The following is a 9148-nucleotide window of genomic DNA, read 5'->3' on the forward strand; positions in this document are numbered from 1 at the left end:
TGAAGAATCATGTTTGCTAGCACAGAGTATAATTCACCTTGACCGCCTACAATGTGCCCTAACCAACGACAGACAGCAAAGCCCATGAAAAGCTGGTCATCAGCCCCAGAGTCGTTAGTTATCTAAAATTGGAAGTTTAAAATTCACCATGGGTCTGGTTAGTGAGGCTGCTCTGCTGTTCTTTGCAGAGGGGGAGGAGTGGTATAAGGATGGAAGATATATCTTCTGAAGAAGGTAGAGCCTCTGCTTCCCCTTCAGTAGCAAGAAAATGTCAGTGCCATAACAACAATATCCTAGGGCAAAGTAGAAACGGGACGAAACAGCAACACCTTTCACTCCCTATTTTGTTTTATCAACGTGAAAGCAACAAGAACAGTTGTCTTCATATTCAGAAGGCTCAGCGAGCATAAATGCATAGGCTAGAAGGCCAAATACAAAAAAATATACACTAGGTCCAAAGTAGGGACTACAAAGGTTGCAAAAAAAACAAAAACAATTTAAGACTTATAAGAAAGATGCATATGATGCTGGGAAACTGATGGCAAGATAGTGGCCATATCCCCTCTACACACTGCGAGGTTAAGGGTAATGGAAGCAATTTTGTCCGTCATTGCGCTAATGTTGTGTGCATATCGGATTGCCAGGATGCCCTACCTGTCTATGTACAACCTCTTCTTACTGCCTAAACTCTCAATACATTTGACAGTGAGGAATACGTTTCTAGAGATTTGCAACACATATAGGCCCTCATTAAAACATTGGCAGTAAGTGCCGCCTACCACCGCGGCGACGGCCGCCAAGAGTCCATCGCCGCGGCTAACATCCGTCTGCCATAATATGACCACAGCCGGATTTCCACCACAAGAAGGGTGGAAATCCGGCTGTGGCCATACTGGCGGACGGTGTTAAGGGGGCCACCAGTAGACCACCGCCAGCCGTATTATGAAAAATAATACGGCCTGGCGGTGTTCTGCCGATGAGCGCTGCTGGCAGTAGCAGCGTCCGTCCCCTGCCGGAAAACCCCCTTGATTCAGGTAAGTCGGGTGTCCGACAGGGGAGGGGGGCAAGGGGTTGTTGTAGGGGTGTGTGCATGACTGTGTGAGTGTGTGCGTGCATGAGTGTGTAGTGTTTCGTGCGTTTGTGAGAATGCGTGAATGAATGGAAAATGTAATGCACATCTGCTTGTACATTTGGATAGGTGTACAGATGTGTGTGTGAATGAATGGATGCATGCATGTATGAATGCCTGTGTGAGTGAGTGAATGCGTGGTGTGTGCCTGCATGTGTGTGTGTATATGGGGGTGGATTGGAAGTGGGGAGCGTGTCTGGAGGGGATGGGTTGGGGCTGTATGGGGATTTTTGGGGTGTGGGGCTCCTACCAGTGTCAGGGTCATAATGCCGCCAGCGGTACAGTAGCAGCCGCCGGGTTGGAGGATATCTCCAGCCCGGCTGCAGCTTACCACCATAGCGGTCGGTGTGGTACATTGGCGGGTTGGCTTTATCCAAACCACCAGTGTCATATATATGGCGATATGTACCGCAAGCCTGTTGGCGGTACTAATGTCACATTTACACCGACCGCCGGGGTCATAATGACCCCCATAATGCTGTAGATCAGTCATTATTTACCTTTTGATTTCTCTGGACTCTGAGTGAATCACTACGGAAAGCAGGGGACCCTCAACTAAGCAGTTTTTATGATTTGAACCTCAAAATAATATATCAAAATACTGAAACAAGTATACATCAAACAAATACATACATTGTTAACTATATTTAATTTTCTATCAACAAATATGAAAATCAAAACTTTAAATTTAATAGAAAGTTAGTTTATTTCTATGCTATGAACCCATAAACTCGAGGCTAGCATATGATGTTGTCTTTTTCCACATATGGCATGCTCTCCTTTTTTCAGCGCATACTGGTGCTACTTCTGTTGAGCCCATCAATCGTCCATACTAGATTCCGTTTGCTGTAATTCCACAAATCAAGGTAAGAATACCAAATTAAATTTTAGCTTTCAGATTCAACTTCATTCACGTATAGAGCATTTGACAAACTTTCAGTTTTCAATTTTGTTTATGCATAAATACTTTATTAATCTGCTAATATTATTTACTTCGTTAAAGAGTCACGGAATGCTCAGGAGCCCCCGTACGACAGGTTGAGATCACTGTTGTAGTAGACTTGCTGTGAAAACTCTTGCCATCTAGTATTGAGTAAGAACTAATACAACTTAATTAGTGCTTTCAGTGTCAGGGAGAATCAGGATACCGCATCTGAAAAAACCCAGTGCACCATGACAGAATCCACCTCAGATTGTTTTTCCTCCATCTGGTTCTGACATGTTAAGAAGTGCTCTATGAATATCTGTATGTCACAAGGATTTCTGATACCGGAGGGCCAAGCACCCACAGGGCTTACAATACAGCATTGAGTACAGTGCTCAGCAGTGGTTTGAGTTGGGGCCAGGCCGTAGCTGGGGCAAAGCTCATTAGTATGGTATTAATGGACAATACTAGCCTTAAATTTTGCCCCAGTTGCTGCAGTCATTTGTCCTAGTTGAAACAACATTGGATCTAAAACCATTGTCTCCTAAGGGACCAGAACAAGAGTGTCTGTTCCTCATTTCATGCCTTTTAATCTAAAAATGCCATTCACCACAGAAGTGACAGTAAGTATGTCACGCTAGGCCGTCATCCAGCACCAAGAGTCTACAGGGTCTGCTCCAGCGCTATTGCAGAGGTTATTGAGGGCTTCAAGTTAAAAAATGAGCCTGGTTATAACTTTGAGGACTCGGAGAACAATATGATTCAAACAGTAAAGGTTAGGGGCACCCTAAACCACCAGCTGAAAACTACTTGTTGCTGTTTCCAAACAAGACCTTAATCTATGGGTGGGACAGCAGTCCATGCTAGCCTTACTATACGCAACAGCCATCTCCTTTGGAAATCCAGCAGCACTATAAACATAGGGACATATTTACAAGCAACCTGTGCCACAGATGCGTCACTTTTGTTTGATGCATCGACTGTGCAGGCTGCAGGCCCATATCTACAAGGCCACACAAAGGCACTTTGAGGGGCTTTACATGGCCTTGTAGATATGGAGTAAGGCAATGCAGCCCAAGTCGCAGGGCTGCTTTACTGTGCGTCAAAGCCGCGTTCCAGGGGTGTTGTGGTTGATATTCCCATGCAACCCCCATGGATTTTGACACCTTCAAAGATTTACAAAGATTTGCATCTTCCCTGGCAAGCATATGGCTCACCAGGAAAGATGGAAGGGAGGCACATTGAGGAGAAACACCTTTATTTCTCCTAGTTTTTTACCTTTTCTGTGTATGCTGCATTCTGTAGCACACATAGGAGGAAAACGTCTCTTGTGATTGTATTTGTGCAGGAAGGTGTCCCTTCCTGCAAAAAAAACTACCATCCCCGCAATGCAGACACCCTTGCACCATGATGCAAGGGCGCCTGCGTTCGCGCATGGCAGCCTATTGTGTGCCAGAGCAGGGGAAAAGGGAAGGAATGTGCTGTAGCTGGTAGATATGGCACATTCCTGCCCTTTTCATTTGATGCAGGGCAGCACAGCAAGAAGGTTTGCAGCGCTCATTTGCAGATCGTTCCACAGCAATGATCGCTCCAGGCCCAGAAGTTTCCAAGGCAGGGATGACTGCAGCAAAACGGTGCTTTTCCACGCATTCCCAGAACACAAAAGACCAGGTTAGTAGTAAGCTGAGCACATTACCAGTTCAAACTCCTAACGTTTGCCCCAACTGTGTTCACCAGATGCCCAGCTATAGTTGCAGCAAGTACAAACCATGTTTATTCTTATCTGGACCATTGACTGGTAAAGATGGCGGATCACCATCACACAAGATGGTTCCCCTCTCCATGAATTAGGCCTCACAGTCAATGTTGGAAAGTCCCACATGCATCCACGATAAATTAAATGATTAATTCTTGGTGCCACGTTCAATTCAGAGCTTTCCCTATCCCAGAGTGCCATGACTCTCCAGAGTGCTTCCCCTTTGGGAAACATACTGTTATGCATTGTGTTTGTCCCCAGTGCTCCAATACAGTTGCCCATTCCTGGAATGTTAGCTGACTGTAGTCACAAGCAACGATGGGCTGAGAGAACCTATTCTTGCTAGAGCCCAGAATTCAACACAAACTGCAGTGGTGGAACAAGTTTTACTTTTTACTGAGCTGGTTATTTCTAGATCCTGTACCTTAGGTGACCATCAAAGCAGATGCATCTCACACAGAGAGGGGAACACACAAGGTCTCCTTCAAAATTCCATGTCAGTAGTCCCTTCAGGAGCATTTCCACATTAGTGAGTTGGATTTGCAGGCAATTCTGCCTGCCCTCTGTGCTTTTTGAACCAAGTTGCACAACAAGCTCATGTTGATTCCACCACCTTGTGTTACATTGAGAAATGGGAGCACACACTCGCCACAGCTGTGCTGCATTGCCCAAGCAATTGTCGTTGTTCTTTGTAGCACCTTATACCCTTACTGGCAGAGCGTCTTCTATGAGTGTACAGTGACTTTGCCTATCTCCTAGGTAGACACCATCAGTTGATGCAGGAGTGGGCGGTCAACTCCTGCTTTCAACATTCATACTTTCACTTTTGGGGCATCCGAACAATAGATCTGTTAACTTCTCAAGAAAATGCAAAAGCTTTGCCTCATGTCTTTCAATATTTCCCAATTTCTGGGGAATGCGCTATAGTTAACTGGTCTGTGCATTTGAAAATCATTTTTACTATAGTTCCACTCCCAGTTGTTTCTCTATGCAGTGCAAATAACGGAGCAAGCACCAAGAAAACAAATTCTCATTGCTGTAACTTTGGAATGTCAACCACTGTACTCTCTTCTCTGATGACCAAAAACCAATAGCAAATACTTTTCCTTATGTCTAGACTGCTATGTGAGCACCACTAATCACTCTACTGATATGGCAAATGAGGTTAATTGCAACGTCTAAATAAAAAAGTATGAAAATCTTAAAGGAAGTTATGGACCACAGTAGATTATGTAATGCACTAAATGGAAATATGTCAGGCACTGCCATACTCTAAACGCTATCCTTCGAAAGGTCACAGTTCTGCTCCTGAACTGCTACCTGATGCACGTTCAAAAAGCTGACTTGGCATATACTCCCATACATGTCCATCTAGTTGCATTTGACCATATCTTCAAAACAGAGAACAACAATCTATTTTTAATACTTCGGTCAGAAAAGTTTTTATGACATGGCTGAAAGCATGATTTCTCCTTAAGTAGCGCAAGTCCCCATTTGGGATCTCTATGTAGTCCCTACTAGATTAAGGTGAGTGCCATTTGAGCCACTTTATTCTTACACTTTTCAGATCCGCTCCTTAAAAACCTGTGTTGTTGGTTGCCATTACTTCCCTACTTAGAGTTCACTAACCTCAGGCTTTGTTGATTGAAGATCTAACCACTGGCAATCACTCTGGGTAGCATTCCAACCCACTGTTTTTGTACCCACCATGCCACCTCAGATTAGACCCAGCCATATGCAAATCAATCTTTACCTTACTCCAAAAGGAACAGTCCAGCCCAAGCTGCCAAGCCAGGCCCCCTTAGCTGGAACACAAGCAACCCAAGACTGGTTTCGCCGAGAGGAGGGCTCTTCAGTCAGGTGTAGCGTGGTTCCAGTGGCATGGTGAGCAAAGGACTGGGATTCGGGCCCAAATGATTATAAGTGGCTGAGATGAATTCAAGCATTCTAGCCATCCCTTTTTTATATGCTTTTATGTAATGACCTAGTTGGGAGGAGTATTCTCAGCCATGGTTTCCAAGCATGCTGTGTCACTGGAACCAAGCTATACCTGGCTGGTGAGCCCAGAAGAAGGGCAAAACCAGTCCTGGGCTCCCTGTGTTTTATTTCATGGAGGACCTGGCATGGCGGTTCGGGCTGGCTTGCTCCCATTTCAGCAGAGTCAAGACTGATTTGTATATGGCTGCTTCCAAACTGAGGTGGCATGGTGTGCAAAGTAACGATGGACTGGGATGCTGCCCGAGTGATTACCAGTGGCTGAGATTAATTTAAGCATATCAGAATGTTTTTTTAGAAAGTCCTACCACTTTCACCTTTTTACATTGAATTTTTGGAGTCTTATCCTTTCTTTTCCTTTTTTATGCTGACTTAAGCCTGGCTTCACTTTTCCTGCCATACTCTTCCTTTCTTCGATAGTCAGATCAGCTCCCTCTCTCAGTTTGTTTACCGTCAGTGTCCTGAAAATAACTTGAAGAGTGGCTATCAGAATGCTGATACCGTTTAGGCTTTTAAATCCTATTGCAGTTCCTTAAATTGTAACCATCCCTACTGGATTCCAGAGATGCGGATGATCCAGTCCGTCTTTTTTCTTTCTCCCTCCGCTTGTTTTTCCCCTTGCATTGTAGATTTCTCTTTTACAGAACCTTCAAGGTCCCTGTTAGAAATTGGGTCTCTAGTTTGCAGAGGTATCCAACCTGACCAGTAGGGACAACTAGCCTGGTCAGGGTAAGTCAGATACACACACTACATCAACCCGTACTCCGTCTGGTAGCTTGGCACAGAGCAGTCAGGCTTAACTTAAGAGGCAATGTGTGAAGTATTTGTGCAACACTTAATGCAGTAAAACAGTGAAAACAGCACTCAAAAGTTATCCACATCAGGTTAGAAAAATTGTTATGAATCTATAGACAATCTACAAACAAAATGAGAACAAAACAACAAAATGCCAATAAGTAGAAGTCGAGATATTAATTTTTATAGATGAAATATAACTGTAGTGCTTAGATGCATAAAGCGCCAACTGGGCCTATCTGGTCACGCTAATCTAGGGTAAATCCAAAGTTCAGGCTGACCGCGATGGAGCTAGGGCTGGCTACGAGGACCAACTTTGTCCTGCTGAAAGAATACCATGTATGGAGGGTTGCATCAATGTAGAGGATCCTGCATGGAGCAGAGCAGATGATGTGAAGGAAATGTGTTGGATCCGATCCAATCAGTCAGGGGATGCATCATCGTGAAGCTGCACAATCATCGATCATCGAACAGTGGTGCAGCATCGAATCCCTTAGCGAAGGCGATGCGTCGAGGCTGAGGGTGATGCGCCGGTTCCGAGCCACGTAGTCAGTGCTGCGAAGTCCTCGTCTGCAGCGGCCATGTGTGGGCATCGAAGAGAGATGCAGCGGTTCCAATCGGCACAGTGCCAGCAATGTGGGGATTTCAGTAGAACACAGCTGCACAACTCACTTCCAAGGGCCCAGCACTGGATTGGCATCACTTAGCAGGGTAAGACTCACAGTTGGCAGAGTCCAGCAACTGTAGCAAAGTAGAGTGAAATCTTTGAAGTCCCTGAGACTTCAGAACAGGGGGCTAGCCAGCAAGCCTTTGGGGTCACTTTGGTTCCGAGGATATAGAGATACAGGTCCAGTCGTTCTCACTCCCAGGCAAGGACAGCAGCAGGCAGCAAGGCAAGCACAGTAAAGCAGAAGTCCAGCAGAGTGCCAGTTCCTTTAACAGCACAGCAGTCCTTTTTACTGGCAGAGTGCACTCGGGTCCAGAACGTTACTGATTTGGTGGGCTTTGGGGTCTAGTACTTATATCCAGTTAGGCCTTTGAAATAGGGGAGACTTCAAAAAGAGGCCTTTGAAATGCACAAAGACTCTGACCTTCCTTCCCTGGTTCCTGACACAGAACAGGGGATTATGCAGCACTTTATATGGGGACCTGCACAGCCCTATTCATGTGCAAGTGTCAGCTCCTCTCTCCCATCCAGCCTAAGAAGATTGATCAGCCCGGGGATGGGCCTTCAGGATGTAAATGACACACCTCAGCTTTCTTTGTGTATAACTGTCTAGAGGGAATGCATTAGAGCCCAACTATCACCCACTCAGACTTGTATTCAGAGACAGGCCGAGGCAAAGAATTGTTTAAGTAAGAAAATGCCAACTTTCTAGGAGTGGCAACGTGGCATTTTCAGACTTGCAATTTAAAATGCAACTTCACCATAAGTTGTGATTTTGAATTGTTAGTGCAGAGACACCAAACTCGAAATATCTATCTGGTCCCACCTGGAAAATTCCACTTATAAAATGTAATAAGGTAATCCCAATGTTAAGTTATGGGAGAGCTAGGCCTTGTAGTAGTAAAAAGCTAATTTAAGAGTTTTTCACTACCTGGACATGTAAAACTTAAAAGTGCATGTCCAGCTTTTTAAACACACTGCACCCTGCCCTTGAGGCCATCTAGGGCCTACTTCATGGGTGTCTTATATGTATTAAAAAGGACTATTTGGACTTTGCAAGTCGATATACTTGCCAGGTCAACAAGGCAGTTTAAAACTACACCCTCAGGCTCTGCAGTGGCAGAGTTTAACAGGCTAATAAAGTGGTTGGCACAATCAGTGCCATAGGTCCACTAGTAGCATTCAACTAATGTGCCCTGGGCACATGTAGTGCACCTTACTAGGGACTTACTAGTACATTAAATATACCAATTGTGGTTAAACCAATGTTACCATGTTTTAGGGAAAGGGCACATGCAGATCAAGAGGTCACAGGTTACAAAAAGTCAGGGGGAAACCACTCAAGAATACCAGGTCTATCAGTCGCTTTTAGATTTTAAATGTGGTTTAATGGCCTATGTACCTAAGGTATCACAGCCCACAGAGCTGTAGACATCTGCAATTATTTTATTCACGTTCTTGAAGTGGAACAGCTACTAGCGTCTGTTGATTAGCCATAACTGAAGCTTCTCCCTTGATAATTACTTAGAATGATAGAGGAGGCTGTGTAAATGTTTCCCATTAGTTTCATACCTAAGTTTAAAGACAGTGCCGCACCATGCTTATTCTGTCCTAGACCTTGATTGTTTCAGTACACCTAGGAGTTACATTCCTCTACAGGAAGTACCACTCTGAGAGGAAAACGGCCAGTTTCCCATGTTTCTGATTCCATCTGATTGGTCTTGCAAGCAATCCAGAAAGTCATCTCATCTTGCTTTGTGCATGCTTTACCCATGATAGCATTAATAGTCTGGGAACTAATAATTTAGACTTGCATTGGAGTTACTGGCCATGCTGCGAGAGCGGGGTGAGATCTCAGCATTAATTGTACGAACTGTAGGG

The sequence above is a fragment of the Pleurodeles waltl genome, chromosome 11 (assembly GCF_031143425.1).
Source record: "Pleurodeles waltl isolate 20211129_DDA chromosome 11, aPleWal1.hap1.20221129, whole genome shotgun sequence".
NCBI lineage: Eukaryota > Metazoa > Chordata > Amphibia > Caudata > Salamandridae > Pleurodeles > Pleurodeles waltl.